Source organism: Centruroides vittatus, unplaced genomic scaffold (genome assembly GCF_030686945.1).
Source record: "Centruroides vittatus isolate TY-2023 unplaced genomic scaffold, ASM3068694v2 contig_482, whole genome shotgun sequence".
Classification (NCBI taxonomy): domain Eukaryota; kingdom Metazoa; phylum Arthropoda; class Arachnida; order Scorpiones; family Buthidae; genus Centruroides; species Centruroides vittatus.
The window spans coordinates 1,324,793-1,346,633 of NW_027122272.1; the positions used below are offsets into that span (position 1 = coordinate 1,324,793).

The 21,841-nt window shown below is 25.8% G+C and overlaps 1 protein-coding gene across 9 annotated transcripts in view; it reads right to left on the reverse strand.

The window, feature by feature from the left end:
* Positions 1-21,841, reverse strand: part of mGluR (metabotropic Glutamate Receptor) — a 127,526-nt gene that overhangs the window by 46,082 nt on the left and 59,603 nt on the right. For 3 of the 9 annotated variants that reach the window (XM_067273519.1, XM_067273526.1, XM_067273518.1), the window contains one exon: positions 15,561-15,654. The exons of 3 other annotated variants lie outside the window; for them this stretch is intronic. The gene's annotated coding sequence lies outside the window, so the exon portion shown is untranslated. Of the gene's footprint in view, positions 1-10,751; positions 10,917-15,556; positions 15,655-21,841 lie in introns of those variants that run through there. 3 more of the 9 variants (XM_067273523.1, XM_067273520.1, XM_067273522.1) reach the window with 2 other exon arrangements.

Here is a 21,841-nt window from a genome sequence, read left to right on the forward strand (position 1 = left end):
TGTATAATATCTAAGTGTTTACTCTTCATTTACAACACTAGTAAAGACAGGCGTAAATATAAGTTTGCACGATTCGTGTCCCCCTAATATCGGCTCCAGTTACGCTACCATTTGTATTCATTCTAAGTGTTATTTTTATGTGTATTAATATCATATCACATTATGTTATTATTGTTATTAATCTATATTTTTAAATTTATCAATCAAATATGATTTTGTGAAAATAGAAACATCTCACAAGAGTATTCGATTTTCTAACACATAAAACAATAAAATATAAATAATCTGTTGCTTACTTATTAGTAATATATAAATAGGTATAGTTACTTCTCAAGAATAACATCAGATTTGAGTTTTATAGATTTATATTAAAATTTTGATATTGATTTAATGAAACTAAAATACAAATTACAAATTACAAATATAATTCGACAGAACCTGTAAGTTAAACCTTAAAATACACTTATTCATTTATATTTGTAATTTATAAAAATTTTATTTATACTGATAACCTAAATTTGTATATAACAAAGAATGTTACAAATTATTTGTAAATTTTAGAGTTGTTTATAATATTATAATATTTATTACACGTCATATTCCAGACAAATTATTATAGAATTTACCTAACAGCAATAAAAAATTTGCAAATTTATAAAGTAAAAAATCGTGTTTAAAAAATTAAAAACCAATTTAGCTGTATAATTAAATTTCAAATACAGAAAATTACTCTTGATTTAAGATCAAAAATTAAACTCAAAAGTACTAGTCTTTTACTTAAAATATTTTTATTAATTCATAATTTTTGTTTTTTATTTTTAAATGTGACAATGTATTATATAATTATACAAAGTGTAATTAGTAATTAGAGAAATTACGAGTTTTAAACTAAATATCCATGGATTAAATTAATGCTTTTAGTCCTTTAAATATTAGTCTATTGTAACTATATTCTATTAATAGGACTTATTTATACTGATTTAACTTACGGATAAAATTTCACCCGCAAGTTAAACCAGTACAATATTGTCACAATAAACTCTAATATTAAATAATGAGTTTATATACAGTTTATCATGAAATTCTCCTATATATCATTTAAATTATTATATGAACATTTTAGAATATAAACTTAATTAAATTTTTAAAATATTAGATGTTTGAGAATCGATTTTATCTGTAGGCAACATAAAAGAAACAAATCCACATATGTAAGTTGAAAAGAAAAAAGAAATGTCACGATTTTGAAATATGTTTCCTCGAATATTTCCTTTCAGATGTATAGTCAAGTCTCATGTATCGTCCTAAAAATTTTTACATCGATTTATTTAAATTGAAATATATAAAACTGAAATATATGGAACTTCAGACTTTCGAATAATCATTTGAATAATATACATTTTATATAAAAAACGGATCAGGAAAACCATAATAAACTTCTAAAATTTCATTTTATCATCATATGTGTAAATTTCAATAAATTATCAAATATATTCGTACAAAATAACGTAGAAAATTTGTCGAGAATATCATAACGATGCATTTTCTTTTATTATATACAATTGATCAGTTTTATAAAATAAAAATATTTTACTCAAATGACTTCGAACAGGGCGTATCCAAGAGCGTTTACATGATTTAAAACTCTGTTGTCCCTCTACCCTCCTCATTAACTTCAAAACGTTCTTTTTAAACACATTTATAATGGTAAATATAATTTATCAGACCGTCGTTTACGAGTTAATAAAAGTTCTTATTAATTATTGAAATATTTCAAATTTTTGAGCCCCTTTGGATTCTTCTGTACTTGCTTTGATATTTCATAATATGTAAAATTTTACATAACACAATTCATGTTGCATATAACTTCATTACATACTCTTAATTATAATTTCATTACTCTGTGATGTTTTATTATGTATTACGAATTATACAAGTTAAAAATTGCATATTTCCAATAAAATATTTATTTTTTAATTTTAATATTATAAAATAACTATATAACGAGCTAATTCATATTGAATTATTGTATTACAGGCATTAAAAGATTTTATTTTTATTCAATAATGCCGAAAATATGAAAAATTAATTTTATATATACTTTCGTATTAAATATTAGAGTTTCTATAATAAAAAATCATTATCAAGCTACTACAATAAATTTTATACTAATTAGATTGGATAATTTGACTATATTTATTCGAAAATATTAATTATGTGGTAAAAATAATGTTTTAAAATAACACAAAATTGTGAATACAAACGAAACATTTAATTTAAGTGAAAATAAAATTGTCCGAGTTATTTTTAGGAAAATTTTAAATGCAAAGAAGATTTTTTTGAAGGGGGAAAAACTAAATTTTTCAACAGCTCGGAACTAACTTTCATACAAAACTTAATTAGAAAACTTTTATTTTTTGGAAGTTCTTTAGTTTTTTGGATTCAAAGAGTACAAGAAATTGTATTGAAAAAGAATTCCAATGATATTGGAAAACGTTATTTAATTACATCTGTACGCTGCTGTATTTAAATTTAACCGTGCTATAATTTGAAAAAAAAATTGTAAAATAATAACTTTATTAAGATTAAATAAAACATTGCAAGCCCTTAGGTTAGAAAAAACAATTTAAACTTTTCTCTATCAATTTTGAATTTTTATTTTTAACTTTTTATTTGCGCAAAATTTTATTTTTTTGATTATGAAACAGTTAAACAAGTCTCGATTATTTATGAAAACACATTTAAATTGTTAAGCGTACAAACTTCATATTTTTTCTTTTAAATTTATAAATTAAAATACAATTTTCATTTTAATAATATTTTTTGCATTATACACTTTAACAAGCTCAAAAGGTCGTGCTTAAATTAGTATTTTTATAACATTAAAAGTTAAGCACGCGAAATTTTCATTTAATCGTAGATTACTTTACTTTCAGTAATTTTGTTAAGATTCAATACCTTAAAAAATTTATTTCAATTGCATAAATTAGAAAATTAACATAATTAATTTATAAAATAATTTTTATTATTCTCTTATGTATTACAAATATAATAAAATCATGAAATATAAACTAAAAATAATAGCAATATCAAATTATATTAAGTTTTATCTAACTTCTCTTATCGAACAGATTTATTTTTTTTATTATGATTATGTTTCAATTCTTCATCTCTTTTAGGAAAACAAACGTTCAGACAAGTTAATTTTAATTTAATGTTATTGCAAATGTACATCATCTATTATTTTTAAATAAATTCTAAAAATTTATTCAATTTTTTATACATCTTTTGCATTTGAACTTCCTGAAAAATATAAAGCGAATAAATCCGGAAATTATTAGCAAGTTCTATAGTAGCCGATATTCCAAAAAGTATTTTTAGAGTGCAGATTCCACTTTAACAAAATTTGCAGTATATCGTTTCTTGAACTGAAGAAATATAAATCTACCTTCAATTGCTCCACCTTTCAAATTATAAAAAGCGTACTATACTATTCATGAACTATTTGAATATCTATTGATCATCATCCTTCGTTTGTGATCGAATGTAATTTTACGTTCTTTACAAATGTATATCTTGCAGCATATAAAAACACAATAAATATGCTATTTAAGTCAATTAGAAGTTTTTTTACCATGAATGTAGCGACATAAAAAAAGAAAAGGTGTTTCTACGTAAGCAAACTAATGGCTTAGTTCGTTTCATATGAAAGCTTTGGCTTAGTTGCTTATTTGCTTGTCACTTAGATGCAAGCAAAGTTAATTTGTCAGGTATTTGATGCTACATTTAATATTTATGTTTTTATAATTTGATAGTTTTTAAAAGTCAAAAACGTATGAAAGATAAAAAAAAAGGAACGACAGAAATACATTTGAATAATATAAAGACGAATGTTTCTTGCATCGATTTTTAACGAAATGGAAATGTCAAGTTTTTACGAATTGGAAATATAAACAAATAGATTAAAGTTGACATTAACGACCTATTTTATCGGATAAATATTTTATCGTTTTAGACTGAACAAGATTAGAAATTGCTTTTGATGTTAATCGATCGAAAGAAATAAAAATTTATATCGAATCTTCAAGAGTTAGAAAAATACTTAAATAATTGTTTACAAGATTAAATATATATGCAAGATAGATAGTTCTGTAATGCTCAATTTATTTAAAATTTCATTTTAATCTGACTTTCAGATCATTTCTCAAAGATTTCTTCCTCTTAATAGCATATAATTCAATAAACAGTTTGCTGTTTTGTAGCTCCATTATTCTTTCTGTTTAAATTAATATTTAAACGCTTCTAATTAAAATTATTTTTAAAATATTCTTTTTGTAATTTCTCCTAGTATATTTAAAAAGATAAAAGTCTAGAACTGTCTGAAATTAAAGTTATAAATTACATTCTATTGACTTCTTTTAATATCCTGGTTGTAATCATCTTTAGACTTTAAAATTTATTATCATCATCTTAATTATGAAAATCATTTATTTTAATTTTTACTGTTATTTTTTCGAATATTTACGAATTTTGCAAACGTTTAAATAATAAAAATACCTCTAATCGTTTTATTAGCTAATAAAAAATATTTTTTATTTATGAATTTTAATTATTGAAAAAATTAAATATGTTCATTTATAATATTCAAAAATATTATTTTTTTTCTTGCAGTTTATGGTGTAAAATATTGCATTACAACAAAATATAAGAATTATTCCATTTGTGTTATATAATGAACACAAGCGAATTATATAATATAGAATCTATATTAAAGCAATGCTTTGGAATAAAATGTATAAGTATTGCAAAAGAATGGATGCAAATTATTTGAAAAAAAGGTGTTAAAGCTATGCTTTTGTCAAGATAAAATTCACATTGAAATACAGACTGAGAGTTTTTTTAGTGCTAAATAAACAAATTTGTCTGTGAATGCGAATAGTTGGAAAATTATTTTATAAATTATTGTATTCAATTTTTAAATTGGGATTAAATTATATGAGAACTACTGTATCGGGAATTATTTTTATTTGCGAAAGTAGGAATTATACTGGTTTTCTAGTAATGTTTAGCAATGATGTTTCTAATTAACTTTTCTGAAGTACAGTACGTCTAGTTTCTTATTGAATTACTATCATAAGATGTCATTTATATAATATTGTATCTAGAAAGTTAAATAATTCAAAAATCAAGTTTAAAGTATTAGAAAGTGTTTATAAAGAATTCAATGCAATAAATGTTCTTATTTCTATGATAGGATGAGATTTTTTTATCTTAACAGTAACTTTTAAAGTATTCTTTGATTTATTACATATATCTGTTTAACCCCATTGAGATTAGCTTTTTTTTAAACTTCAATAGCTCGTTATAGTTGATTTGGTCTAATTAAATTGTTATAAGACGATTTCAGAATGTACTAAGATATTTTTTTTCTACTAGTTTCCAATTACTATTTTGGAATGTTTTCCATTTCATTCTGTAATTAAAGAATGAAATGAAAAAATTCTTAAGGTATTATACTAATTTGCCAACACATTACATAAGCGGACATTAGGCATACAAAAAATTAATATATATGTATTGTATATGTGCTGTACTATACGTTAAATCTTTTGTAATGTCCGATTATGTAAATTAATATAATATTGGTATTATTCACGTTATTCTCTAATTTCACGTTGCAATAAAACTAATAAAAAGAAATATCTATAACATAATCTAATTAAACCAAATCAATTATTTCATTTTGCTAACGAGCTAAATGAGTAAAACTTTGAAAAATAGTTAATTTCACGAGATGAAACAGATATAACAAAATACAATAATGTTGATTTCGGAATTTTCAAATATGAAATATCAACTTTAAGTAAATGCGTGTAAATTAAAATAACATAACTATATTTATTAAGCATTCTTTCTTATTTTAATTCCTAAATATATTTTAAACTTGATAATATCCTATATATGACAGAAAAGCATATTACTTCAGTTTAAAACAAACTATAGAATATAATAATTAAGTAATAGGCTATAATATCTACAAAAATTATTAGGTTATTCTCACATTCAATATGTAATTTTCTTATTTTTTTACTTATTTTTAGACTGCAATTCAGTATAGTTTACTATTATTACATGCTTATTAAACCGACTTACGACTGAATTAAATACGATAGGTTTTTAATTTAAAATAGGATTTCAGTAGGATGATAAGCAGGAAATCAAAGTTTTATCTGAGTTTCCAGTCGTAGAAATTCAATTGCATTTTATTCTTATAACTTTTTTTACAGAATTTTTTCACAATGAAGTAAATCTTGGAGTTTCTTCTACAGCCACATTTAAAAACCTTTGTCTTTAGTTTTAATGCTGCTCTCGAGTTCATTCAAGGAGAGAGAATGGTTTTTAAATATTTGTTTAGAAACTAGTTATGCAACATGTAATTTTTTATTGCCATTTTACAATTTACTTTTTACTTTGTAATTTAATTTTTTGTTTTTAATTTTATAACTATTTTTCGTAAGTACAGTCGAGTCCGCATAAGTCGACATCCAGATAACTCGACACCATCGGTTAAGTAGTCAGCTTTCTGTGGTCCCGGCCGACTTACATAGGCATTAATGTTGAAAAACTCCGGTTTACTCGACACCGTTTAACTCGTCACCACTGGATAAGTCGACGTACTTTTGCTGTCCCACACTCCGATAAGTCGTCACCCCCTCCTGAAAAAATGAATTCACTCCGCACGTGTGGTGCGAACTCATTTTTTTTCAGGAAGGGGAGTCGATGTATTTATTAATATATAATTAATATATTTAATAATATAATAATACATTAATATTATTAATATATATACATATTAATAAAAATGCCTTAACATTTTATGTATTTTTATGTATAAAATAATAACAGATAAACAAAAAGAAAATATACAATCTACATCAACGTCACACCAGAATCCAATTTTGCATTTTCTCACGCCAGAGGCATTAAGAATCCTTAGACGTTACTTGCCAACAATTGACGATTGCGAACATGATGTTTTAAAGGCGTTCATGATCGTTGAAAAGAAAGTTGAGACAGTTAAGTGCTCAAAACAAACAACACTAAACGAATTTTTCAGTTTTTCATCTACAGGGTAATTGTAAATGGAGAACACAATGTATTGTAAGCCTATACTATTGTATAACGCACCACTGCATTTTATTAATTGAAGTTTTGTGGTTTTTTTTCCAACTTCGCTTAAGTCGTCACATCGGATAACTCGACACATTTCCACTTCCCCTTGGGGTGTCGACTTATGCGGAGTCGTCTGTATTTACTTTGTTTATTTATTGTAACTGGTTTCAATACAAGTTATCTGTTATTAATAGAAATACTGTAACTTCTTACCATTCGGATATTAACTACTGAATCTTTTAATAAAAAAAATATTTATCTTCCTAACATTTTAATACTTATCTATACAAAATTAATTAATTAAATTAATTATATTAATACAGTCAAACCTCGATATAGCGCCCACCTCATAGTCACACTCGTAGACAGGCAAGGAATACTCACAAACGGATAATTCTCTTAAATAGTAGAGAATACTTCAGCCTTTGTGAATTATTAAATGTACCTGTACAACTTCCAAACCATGTGATTTTCAAACACTCGAAACGTTAAACTTGTGTTTAGACGTCATTTTTACGTTTGAGGTCCCTCGGTTTAACACGAAATTCGATTTAGTAACAATTTCTTATGCGAACAAATGGTGGAGCTATATCAAGGGTTACTGTAGTATTGATTTGCTGAAAGACAAAAGAATAATATATTGAAACATTAACAGAAGACAGATTCATAAATTTATGCATAAAAAAGGAAATGTGTATTTTACAAAAAAATTCTTTATTTTGTACATTTTAAAGAGATTTTAAGAGAATTTAATTTTATTATTTGATAGCAATTAACAATTTTAAATAGCTTTACTAATTACCGAATTATTCAGAAAACTGAAAAAAATATTTTTATGTACACCAAAATTAATTATTTTAAATATTTTTTTTATCTCACTTGGTTATTCTATATAAGCTTTACGTAAAATTGGTTTTAATTAATCGAGAAGTGGCACAAAGACTGAACTTCCAAATTTTTATACATTAAAATTTAAAGAATTCTTTAAGTCTTTTGGACAAATATAAGAAAATAAGTAGTGCAAGTGTATAAAATATTAGAAATTAAAAATAAAAATGGGTTATTTGCAATAAAAAAAGATTATCCATGCTCATTTGTTTATGAGGATGCCATTCATATGATTGATTATTTTAAAAACGTTTCTGGACACAGTAAATTTTGTGCCAGAAACAAATTATATTAATAATTTAATATTTTTATCGAAATTATGTTTAACATATCTTAAACATTAATATAAACCCTATACATTCAATTAATTACAAACCAACATGATTATATTTGAATTATTTCAATTTAATAAGTATAATTGATAAACGTAATCTGTGTATTAAAACAAATTACTTTTATAAATAAACTTCCATAACAAACAGATATATAAATTGATTATTCCTTACGATCAAACTAACATCTAATAAATAAATTTAATTTTAAAATCAGATATTTTAAATTTATTTCCGATATTTCCGATTATAATATAGTCTACGTCAGAAGAGAATCTAGTAAGTTTTATAAGTAAACATTAATTTCATTCACTTCAGACTAATTATTAAGACCCATAAGCCTTGTAAAGATGCTGCATTTACTACACAAATTCTAATTTCACAGACTTGCTAATCCTTATCGTAAACTAGATATTTTTTAACATAAAGTTATTAATTATTACTATTCAAAATTTCATCTGAAGTGAAAATAAGAGAAGAACTACTGTACTTTAAAATTTCTTGTCACGTAAACTCATATCTCTGACTAGGAATAAAACGTGATGACATCGTGTATCCATTCTTCGATCTCGAGAATCATACATCAAAATAGAAAACAGGGCGTAGTCAAAATATAAATTTGAAAATATTATCGAAAATGTTTATTAATATTTATTATAAAGCCAATGGTATTTAATTTGAATAATATAATCATAAAAAGTTATAATTAGAATTAAGACAGAAGCGCACAAGAAAAGACATATAATACTTTACTGGAAAAATATATTTGCAGTTCTATTTAATCTTATAAAGAATTTTTATTGTGAATATAATCACTCTCAATAATAGTTAATAAAATATAAGCATTTATTAAAGATTTTATAAAATAATAACACGTATAATTCAATTTAAAGTGCGTTTTAGTAAGTCTATTGCTTATTTTATTCCAAACTTTCATTTAAAAAAATTAAGTGAACAAGTTATAACTATATCAATATGAAATATTAACTTACAGTTAACTTATTGAATAAAACTAATTGGCACACCTTTTCTACTGAGTATTGTATGCAAAAATTCAATAAAACAATTTTTATGTAATTTATTTTATGAAATAATTATTTGAAGTAATTTAACATGAAATTTAGAGTTATTTTCAAAAAAAAATGTATTTTTTAAATTTTCATTAACTTTTTAATATCAGTAACTTGTGTTAAATTTGATTCGTTTATTTAATTTTAAAATTGCGCTTAATTTATTTAATAAGAATTAAAATTTTATATGAATTATTGTAAAAAAATGTATTGTATTCATTATGAGTAAGGTGTCCTTCACAGCTTAGCAAATTTCCGTATTTATAATTTTAAAATGTGTAATTATAATTTCTTTCCTCATATACGCAATCCAAAATCTCATCAATATTTATTCAAATATATTATCGATATTAAAAATACGTAAAGTTATTTTAAATATTTAAAAATTTTTATAAATAATTTTTCAAGTATTATAAACATAAAAATTTGGAAATATCATATTTAATTAAATCACAAAAATTAAAAAAATTGAAAAAATTACTTTTAAAAATTGAATATAAAATTAGGAGTTAAAAAGGTTAATATTTCATTTATTTTATTGTTAAATTGTTCATTGGAAACAAACTTAAATATTTTTTTTTTAATATTTCGACAGAATAATTATTAAATTTGATATCAATAGACATTTCATGCATTTTAACTTCTTTAAATAAGAATTAGTAAACTAAGAAACATTTATAGTTAAAGTGATTATTAGAAAGGTTTCAATGTGCACTATTAATTGTTTATATTTGAAATTATGTGTTGAAGATAATACTGTATACTCTTTACCTAATGAACTGATAAACATTACGTTTAACGTTAACACTGTTTGATCTGTCAACCTTTATTTTATCAGTTTCGTATCTTTTCCTTATGAAATTCTCTTTTTATAAAATTAATTGTGATCTTCACTTACAAAGTGTTAATTTTACTTTACATTCAGCTACAACTCTGATAAGTTTATGAATAATACAAAATCTTACATATCAAGTTGCGTAGAAAAATTAATTTGAATATAATTCGATATCTGTAACTATCATAATTAATTACCTATGCAATGTTCAGACGATCAAGTTTTTGGCAATTGCTAACTAAATAAAGTTAATATTATTTAGATAACAAAGGGAAAATATTAAACAATGCATTTAATTTAATAAAAATAGATATAATAAAATTTACGAAATTTAAATTTTCTAATAAATTACTATTTTATTGTATTAAAATTAAATAAAGCTCGAAAAATTTTCCTGCGTCACGCATATTGAAGTATAACGAAAACGCATCGAAAACGAATATTAAAGATTACCTTTTTTCCAAATTTTCAGAGCAAATTAAAGAATCAATCAACATGTTCTTCAGTAGATGTTTAACATCTCCTGCACTTGCACACTGCAGTAAGAGCTTTCTCAGCATCTCTGAGGTTTATTCTTCATCCGGGATTCTTAGAGAGATGTTTGCGTATGCGTGCGCAGTTTTCTTCTTTTTCCCTGATATTTTCTTGTTTATAATACAGTATTTATACTCTAAATAAATCATTCTTTTATTCTCTATTACGTAATTTAAAAATCTTTCTTTTTTTTCTACTCATGGTAAACATTTATATCGCTTCAATTACTTTAACAGATAAATACTTTCATTGTGTTATATAATATGTAATAATAATATAATTATGTATGATTATATAAGAATAATTAGAAGGGTATAGTAATTTTATTAAATTTTTCTTATATTAACCATTCTACAACTTCATTAACGTCTTGATGATATTAGATCACAAGCTTTATCAAGAAGATAATTGTATTAAACTTCCGAATATGTTTTATTAAGAAAAGTTTTTATATAAAAATGATTATTTAAAAATCTTAATTATGATATACAATTATTTATAGTAATATCGTAAATTACGATAAAAAATTTAATATAAATATTCTACTAATTTGATAAAAAAAATGAAACTAATACACCTGAAAATGAATTTTTTATAAAGATGAGTTAATTTTTTTTAATTTATGGCTGTGTATTTTATTTAATAGAATTTTTGCCTTTACATATAAATTTTTTTCATAAAAAAGTAAAGATTTTTGAGCTTTTATCGAAATTTCCAAATGCCACACTGTGTTCCACTAAGAGTTTAACTTATTGATTTTTCAAGTGATTCAGGAAAAATTATCTGGAAATATATATTTATAGAATTCACTTTTTGATATATAAAATTAGAATTAATAGTCCTGTAGATATACTTATAAACTCAACATTTTTTCACTAAATAAGATAGTTTTTTATCTTCCGAGTTATTTCCTTAAGAATATTTCGTTTTAAAAACATTTAATATTATTAAAAATGTATAATATAAATTTAACGAATGATACTTAATAATGTAAGTAAAATTTAATTACTTTTTTACAAAATATAATTAAATAAAGAGTATACATGATGATAATGTAATTTGAATCTAAAATAATTAATTTTTGTTCTCTATATAATTAATAAATGAGATCAACTTACAATGCAAAGCATTAAAATTAATTTATATATAAACCTGCTTTTCTATTATTTTTTTTAATTATAAATATTAAACAAGTGTACATATTAAATTCTACAGTAATCGATAATAATGCGGTCAATATAGTAGGATAATCATTAACTTTTTATTATTTTAAAATCGAAAATATTTTTACATGTACTATATAATGATTCTTTTATTTCTCCTCAATTTAAATATATACAGTGGAACTCAATTATCCGAACTTGAAGGGAAATGGGTCATTCAGATAAACGAAATTTCGGATAATCCAGAAACTCGTTTGTTTTTGTGTTTTAGGTACTGTACTGTACATCAAGCAGCGTGCATTTAAAGTTTCATGAAGTATAAATACTGTAATGCAATTACTGTATTTGAAAGTAAATTAGTTTACTCAAAGTCTAACGTAATGTTACATATATGACCTAGTTTCGCGGCGCTACAATCGACAGATGACTTAGTAATTTGCAGTTACACGGAGAGTTTGCTCTCTGTGTATTGTACTTTGTTGTATGTACTGTACAATGCTATACCTCCTAGTTTTTTTCTTTGAAAACCGTATAATCGACTTTCTGCTGTATATCTATATATATATTGCTTAAGTTTATAGAACAATGAACAGTATGAACATAATTTATAACCAAATAAGGAATAACGAAATATTTAATGACGGTAATCAAATATTTTCCTTATGTAATATATTTTTTTCTCTTTTACTTGAAAGACGACATTTATTTTATTTAAAGATCATAAATATTTCTTTATATTTAAATAGCGACAAGTATGTAATTGTAGAGTATCATATTCACTTCGTAATAGAAAATATGAAGTTTAAACACTCAATTCAATACTACAATAAAGTAATTTATTTTTAAACTATATAATAAAAGAATTATTTCTTATCTAGAAAATATAGAAAATGATGAAAAACACTGAAAAGGTTTTCTTATTCTCATTCTCTATTTTCTAAGGATTATAATTTCTTCTGCCTCGAACACATGAAAACCGATAAATACATCTTCCTTTTAGGTGACAAAGAAATTGGATATGAATTATAGCGTTAGGTACAACTCTTGATATTTGATTCCTTTTGCCATTTTCGGATGATATAAATAGTAATAATGTTTCGATTGAGTGTAATAAAGATTTCGTGTAATTAAATGTTTTCAAGAATGGATATGAAATAATAATCATTTGTTTATTAGAGACAAAGCATTCCATTTAACGTGGTCACTACCAAGCTTATAATTATAAATCAGCGTAGAAATCAATAATGACGAATAACTGTCGAAAACGAATATAATTCTCATTATAAATAGTTTGGTTATAAATTCGAACATCTTATCCGATCTGTCTTAAGCTTATATTTTAAATGAAATTCTAAAACACATGTACTGTACGTTCTATATTCTCAAAATTATCAATAATTAGGCACATTTCGTTTTCTGCCCAATACTAAGAATTAAGTCGAAGTCAATAATATTGTTTCGGTGGCCATCTATGACGATCACTTTCCGCTACCGGCAGTGAAATCGCCGCTGGTATGAAAAAGAATAAAAAATCGCGCGCGCTCCTACCAGCAATCTTGAACATTGTCACTTTGACCCACTGTATCTCTCATTTACCGCCGATATTTACTACATGTTTAATTTCCTCGTCTCATTATGTAAAATGGCAAAGTTTAATCAAAATCGCCCTATCATGTTTTCAGAACAAACTCAATTCTACAAGCCACATAGAAGAAACTTCACTAACGCCCCACCTCAAACAGTTTCTGTTGAAGATACAATCACTTGAGAATTAAAGAAAAATGATACAAAATTTTCATCTACGAAGAAATAATCGTAAACATATCTTCAGTTACATTCCCGCAATGCCTCAGATTTAAGCTTAATTTATATTTTAGCGCAATTTTTTTATTCATTAGTAATTTTCGTTTAACATGAAATAATATTAACATATTTTTAATTGGTTAAAGAGATGGAAGTAAATATTAACTAAATTAAAAACAATTTTATCACCTATTTGTTTGCTCTTTCAGCTCAGTAATATTATGATGAAAAAATAATAAGAAAATATATTAATATTTAACATAATTTAAATTACAATTTATTTAAAACTGTTCTAAATTATCTAGAGCTGAAGAGATTATCGATAATCATAATTTATTATCATGAAAGTTTAATTACTGGAATCAATTAGAAGCAAATTGCATTTTACGTATTTAAATTGGATCATTTGAATCTGCGATGTGATTTGCACAAGCAATTATTTTAATTTTCTATAAAATATAGGATTTAAAATTATACATGAATAAAATAATTCAATTGAGACACCAACTTCTATATGAATAAACTTCAATATTAATTGAATTTTTATAGTCTATATTGTTTTTTAAAACTTTAATAAAGTTGTATGCTCGTTTCCATTATCTAAAATATCTGATTCCTTTTATTTCTAATTAGAAATATTTTGAAAATTTAATATTATTATCTACAGTTTTTCTATTAATAATGACTTTTATAGAATTCTTGTTTCTTGACGATATAAAATAAAGTTTTAAATTATTTAAATGTAGATATTGTATATTAAAATTCCAAAAATAGTATAATAATATAAATAGCAAAATATTTATATTCTTACGAACTTTACAATGATTGGGTTGGATGGTTGAAATAAACGAAGGCAACACTGGGGCCATCTGCCCAAGGTAAGAGAGTGGCACTCTTACCTTAGCAGATCGCCGTGAAGACTTTCTATGGGAAACTAACGTCTATTTAGGTATTATATACATCAAGAAAACCGAAAAACCCGACGAGCCAGCCCCGTTAGTGAGGCACCAACCCACCATTAACTAATAGTGTTCATTGGTTTTATCCATTTGGTCACTGGTGAGCACTTTACAAGAAATTTATCCTTTTAATATTAATAAGGAAAACATGCGTGTACACTGTGCTTATAGATATGTGAATATTAAAACAATAAATATTTTAATATTCACATATCTTACAAATATTAAAATATTTTACGCTGTTTGAATTTTTACTTTCTTATGTCTTATTTGTTTTTCATAAACACACTTTCTATGTTAAACGAATAAATTAGGGATAAAACAGTAATTTATAATATATAAAATATAAATCAAAAGAAGTCAAACAATAACGATTATTTAAACTTTAATAAGAATCCGGAAAGTAAAGACTTGCATATTAACTTCGCATTTCAGCTGGTAACATATGTAATTATTATAATAAAGCTTGTTAATTTAAATTAAAATCCTCATTAATTTTATAATTTCTAGTTCAACATTTACTAAATTCCAATCATATTTTAATGCGTAAATATTTGCAGCAGACATTGTTTCTGTTTTGAATTTCCGATCTTAATTAATTACTGAAATCAACTATTTTAAAATTTTTTGTAAAAGATTGTTAATAGATTTAAATAACTGAACCCGATATTTTATATTTATACATTAATATATGTATTATATTAAGACTTGAAAGTAATAAAAAAAGAGTATATTGATTAAATCAATGATGCTAAGCAATAACTGCAACTAATTTCATTGATTTTTTAGCATCTCAAACTTACTTCATAGGGATAAGCATCAATTAAACTTTAATCATAATTGTAGCTGTTCTTTAGGGATCGACTGTAGAACTTATTTTCGGAAATGTTGCTATTTCTGTAAATAAATATACAAAAACATTTAAATATTTTATATTTATTAATGAATTTATAAGCATTTAAAATGATTACTTATAAATTCTCGTGTTTATTTATCTCAAACCATGTGTTTTTTTAAGGAAAATCTTCATAAGTAAATGGGAATGGTATAGAAAAGAATGAGTAAAGGAATTTGTATAAATTTAAATAATTCTTAGCGAAATTCAATAAGATATGTGCTAATGTACAGGTACACATTTTCAGTAACGTACAGGTCTTGGAACATGAACCTATACACGAAAACCTGTAAAATGAAATTAATTACAAACAATTATCTTTAAGGAAACTGAATGTAAAAATTAGAAGTAGACCAATTTTAATTCTACAGTCAATCGGTTAAAACTATCGATCTTCTGAAGCATTAATATTAATATTTTTAAATCAATAATTCTACTTCTTTGACATCAGTAAATACATTTTTACCATTAACGAAGACATTAATGAAATTTTATATTTGTAAATACATTATTTGTTTAATAAACATTCGTTACTTCATTCATCTCCAGAAGTTTAATTATTTTATGTAAACTATTCGGTGTTACGTACTTTATATTGTTTTCATAAGTTGAGTGATGTCAATTTAAATTAATTAAAAACGTAAACGTAAACATTTAATTGCTTTGATATACGATAGTATTTTTTTTAGAAAAATATAATGAAGGTAAATATGTTTCTGATTTAAATAAAAATTATAGATATATCTGCTCGTTGCTTTAAACTAGTTAATAAAACATAAAAGTAGAAATAATTATTTTTAATTTTATTAAAAATGTTTACTTTTCAAACGTTGTTGATGACATCTAATTAACTGGTTTTTGATTTAATGTATGTATTGTAAATAAAGTATTGAATTGGACATTATATTTGCTTTATTCTACCTGTCCAAGGTAGAATAAAGCAAATATAACACTTGGACAATCTGCCAAGCGACCATAGAAAGATCTCCCCGCCCGGGAGGACTTCCTATGGAAAACTGATCCCTATTGAAGTGAAGAAAACCTGGAAAACTCCATGTGCCAGCCCATTGGTGAGGCACGAACCCGCGACCAGTATTTAATGGTTTTACCACTCCCCCGCTGGTGGGCTCATAACTGAAGAATTGAAGTAAATACAAACATTTTTAAAATTTATAAATAAAAATAGTATACTTTTATACGATGATAATTTTTTTATTTCCAAGTAGCCTATTGTCATAATCCAAATTTGTTATTTAAATCACATTTTTATTTCATTAATTATTAGTAAAAATAAAATAAAGTTTATCATCAAGATTTCATTTTTTTCTTATATAAGCCTATATATATATATATATATATCTTAAAAACCTAGTCTATGATAGAAATAATAATAACGATCAGAAACTTTATCATTGGTAATTGAGAATATATATTAGAATTTTTATCAACCTGACAGCTTTTAATTATGTTAACGAATCATAATAGAATTTATCTAATTAAAATGCGATAAAAACATTTCATTAATAAATTATATTTGAAAAAATATAGATGAAATTGATACTAAAATACGGGCAATTTATTAGATACCGTGTAGTTTATGTGCTAGAAGAATAATTAATGGAATTTTCATGTCGTATGATAAAGCCCTATCTCGTGAAAGATCCAGATTTGAATCCAATCCGAATCCTCATAATTTTACGCAAATATGTGGCACATTCTTCCTCGTCTACGTTGGTCAAGATCATTCAAAGCTAGCATTACAGCCTTTAATTGCTCATGTAATGTCGCTTTCCACAAAATTTAGAACTCGGAAAACTATTAGGATTTTTCAGTTAAGTATATTTTTAAAATAAGATAATCGAATCGCAGATTTTACCTAGGCATTAATGCAAATTTAATATATAATATAAAAATATTATATAGCAATCTATAAATCAATCACTTTAATTAAAACATCGTATTCATTTATTTATCTGGATTACTGTTTACAATTTATCAAAATCAATGTAAATTAAAGCCAACATTTAAAATAATCTTGTTATTTTACAATTTATTTGTAATATTTAACGAATTTGTTTGTTTTATACAATTACTCATATTAATTTTAATTATAAATAAATTTTTTTATCATTCATTTTATTTATCTTATTTATAATTTGTATTTAGAAATTATAGCCGATTAATAATTTTGTTTTATTTCATTTTATTTTATTTTAAAAATGTACATACCGTATGTTTCCGCGGATAAGACGATAGTTCAATCATAAAAAAAGACCCCGAAAACCCGGGGTCGTCTTATAGGACAGATACGAAAAAATTAGATTGAAATTTATATAAATTAAAACCATTATAAAAAACGGACAAACCGTAATTATTTACTAGCATGTCCACAAAATAGAATAGCCCTTACGACGTTTTTGTGAATAGTCAATGTCATTACCCGAATGCCCGAATCAGTGCGAACGTTTGCAACAATAGCAAGGCAGAAAATAAAATTTGTTCATTCGAAAAATTACGAATAGGACATAATTCCGTATACGCTATACAATATTATTATCCAGAAGATGATCGCTGATCTAAACTAAATTCACAGGCCGTTGATAGTTTGGGGGTCGTCTTATAGGACAGATATATGCTAAAACTATATAACTTTTACGAAAATTTATACCTCGTCTTATCTGAAGGTCGTCTTATCCGCGGAAATATACGGTAATAAATTATTCATAATTTGTTTATAATATAAGCTAGAATTAATTTAATTTTTCAGTTATATTTATAAAACTTAAGCACAGAAATTCGTGGTTTTTTTGGAAAATGGAAAGCTGATTAGAAAACACAACATAAGATTTTCTTATTAAATTTGTAATTTACTGATTGTATTGAATCACTACAGTCAATTTGAAAATTTGTTATTTTTATGAATATGAAATTATCAATTTCAGATTATTTTATGAAAAGAAAACATTTTCACTTTGCCATATAAGAACGAATCTAAAGTTAAATAACAAAAATTTTAGAAAAATTCATTGTGTTGTGAGGGTTTTCGTTCGCTCAATGATCTGGAGGGCAATGCTGGCAGAAATATGATTTATTTTCCTGATATGGACAGCCATGTCAGTCTGGCCAAAGGATAAAAGACAGATTGGATTAGATAAGGCAATGTAACACATATCAATGTAAGTGCGTCCCGTGCACTGGAAACTGTGAGCAAGTGATATCTATTTACGTATTAGATATGTGAAGAAAACTAGGAAAATGCTACGTAGTCAGCTCGCTGATGAAGCGCAAACCGCAATCTTCATTGTGGTTATCTACTGGTGACTACCGGTGGGTTAGAGTACAGACAAAATAACTCATCAACAACTGTAACATGGTAAAGTCTTTATACAATAAATACTAAAACGTATCAGGCACGCAACATACCAAGAGATGCGTTCAAACAAGATAAAGAAGTTTGTTTGAAAAGTATGTTAGTCTTCCTCTTCAAGTCATTTTTGAGTGTCAGAAAGAGGAAATCCATCAACGGTCTTGCTATCTGTTTGGATCGACAGAAGGGACAGTAAACGGCAATGTATCTCAAAGAGTACAAAAATACAACGATAACTATAGTAAATAACCCTATTGAGAAACTAAAATATATTCTCTCTGACAGCGAAGAAAAAAGAGCTAGTGGAGTAGGATGATATAAGCTAGATATAGTTGGTGTCTCTTCCACAAAATGACAAGGCTCTGGAACTGTCTATCTCGAAGATGGATGGATCCTTTTCTAGTCTAGAGTAGCTGTGACAAAATATGCTTAAACAGATATGAGATCCTTTAAGGACTTACGGTGGCAGACTGCCTCTGAATAGAATTTTTTAGAAGGATGTGTGTATAGCCTGAAGCTTAAACTTAGAAAATTGCTCTTGTTCAGATGTATGCACCAGTCTGCAGGCGGAATACCAATCTCATATAGATGAAGTTGATGCTGGCTTCACTCAGGTAGAAAATACGAAATCCATCCTCTCGATGGGCGCTTTCAATACACATGTTGGCAATAACTGCTCTAAGTGAAAGATAGTGATTGGAAGGAACGACTCCTCCGATAAGAACTCGAATAGGTTGAAATTATTGAATTTTTGTAGCATGGAGGAGAGGTTTATAATGAATACCGGTACCTTATTTCTAGCAGACACAGTCAGAAGTCGAAACCCTAGACCGGTCAGATGAATGAATTGGGGAACTCGGATCGAATCCAGGAGACCGAAAAGTCACAGGAATTTTTGGGTGGTCTAATCAGACTCCTACCCTCACCACCCGGCCGCCTCATAGTGGGTCTGGCCGAACACACGATGAGCTTGAAAAGCTTGAAGTTCTGTTAGTGCTCACAGGAAGAAAAGTCTAAAAAGAGTCAAAACTTTTCGGTGGGAGTGTTGGACTTTGTTTACGATCCTGTTTTCTCACCTTTGCAGTTCGTTATTTACATGGACTGAATTATTAGATGCAGCCGAAATAAACAGAACTTATTGTTCTTGGAGATTGTAAAATAGACTTTGATTTCTGTTTGCTGATGACCTGGTTCTGTTCAATTACTCGCAGAGCGATCTTCAAGATTCGCTTCACGGGTTTGCAACTGTTTGCATTGACGCTGGAATAAAAATAACTGTGGCAAAGTTTGACGTGTTTGTATTGTCAAGAAATCCTATTAATGTATATTTCAGTTAAATGGAGCTAAATTGAGGCAGATGGAGACGCTGAACTATTTAGGGATCGCATTCACGACTGATGGCAAGCAATACATAGAAGTAGATACACGAATTGATCGAGAATGCGTTATACTACGAAAAATAAATCGATCAGTGGTGTCAAGAAAGAGCTAAAGACGAAAACAAAACTGTTTGCTTTTCACTCAGTCTACGTTCCAATTCTTACTTCTATGAGCATAAATGTTGGATAATGATCGAAAGACTGAGATCCTAAATACAAGGAGCAGTGATAAACCATCTGCTGGCGATAGAAGCTTGACAGTGTTCTCAGCACCAGCATCCGACAAAGACTCAATATCGAAACACTGCTTGTTTGCTTTGAGAGATCATAATTACATTGGTTTGGTCACGTAAGCATAGTCCCACAGAAAAGACTTGCAAAGAGAGTATCGTTTTCCTATCTCAACATACCCAGACCTCGTGGAAGGCCTAGAAACAGATGGATCAATCACATTCGGGAATCTGGTTGAACACGTCTTGGGATTCCAGCAGCAGAACCGAATTTATTTACTGCAGACCGAGGTCATTAAAAGTCTCTGCTGGGACTTTTACTCCCACGACTCTTTCGGCAATGCGGGCATTAAAAACGAATGAATAAATGAATCATAAATATTTATTATTCTTGTTATATTTATTATTTTAAACTTTTATATGTGTTTTTACAATTAAAATTGAAAATTAAAATATTTAATAATAGATAAATAGATTTAACAAACCTTTTAAATTGTTATTCCTATTTCATAATTCATAAATATAAATAAAATCTACAGAAAACCTTACCATTTATGTATTTTTAGAATGAAGATATGAACCTCACCACTGATACAAATATAAAACATTTATTTTGCTTTTTCTGTGGATTCAAATTTATTATATTCCCTTCTATAAGATTATATTATAAATTTCAGTTTTAGTATTGAAGTATTCTAGATTGACATAAAATCTTTATTTTCCTTTCATATAAATTCAATGTTATATGAAAAGTATATTTTCTACATACAGAATTTAAGAATTTATACGATCAGGCTATACTTGAAAACGTATCGATAATTTTCATCAAAACCTTCATTATTAAATACTATCAAATGATATTTATTCATTTTAGTAAGTGAAGAAATAATGCTAAATTGTCTAACTTTCCATTAATGAAGTGTAAAAACAATATAAAACTAGAGCTATATAAAGTAAATAAAATTTTTATAAATATTCAATAATTAAAAATTAAAGAGCAAAAATACATTGAAGTTATATGTAAAAATTTATAATAATATTTATATAACCATTCATACCAATTTTATTAGTGCTTACCAGTGGCCATGTGGATAAAATAAACAATGGTAGTTTGGTCATGGGTTCACGCCTGACCAACATTGAGCTTTCCTGGTTTTCTTCACATATTTAACATCTATATAGGACTATTTTCCCATAAAAAAGACTCCCTGCA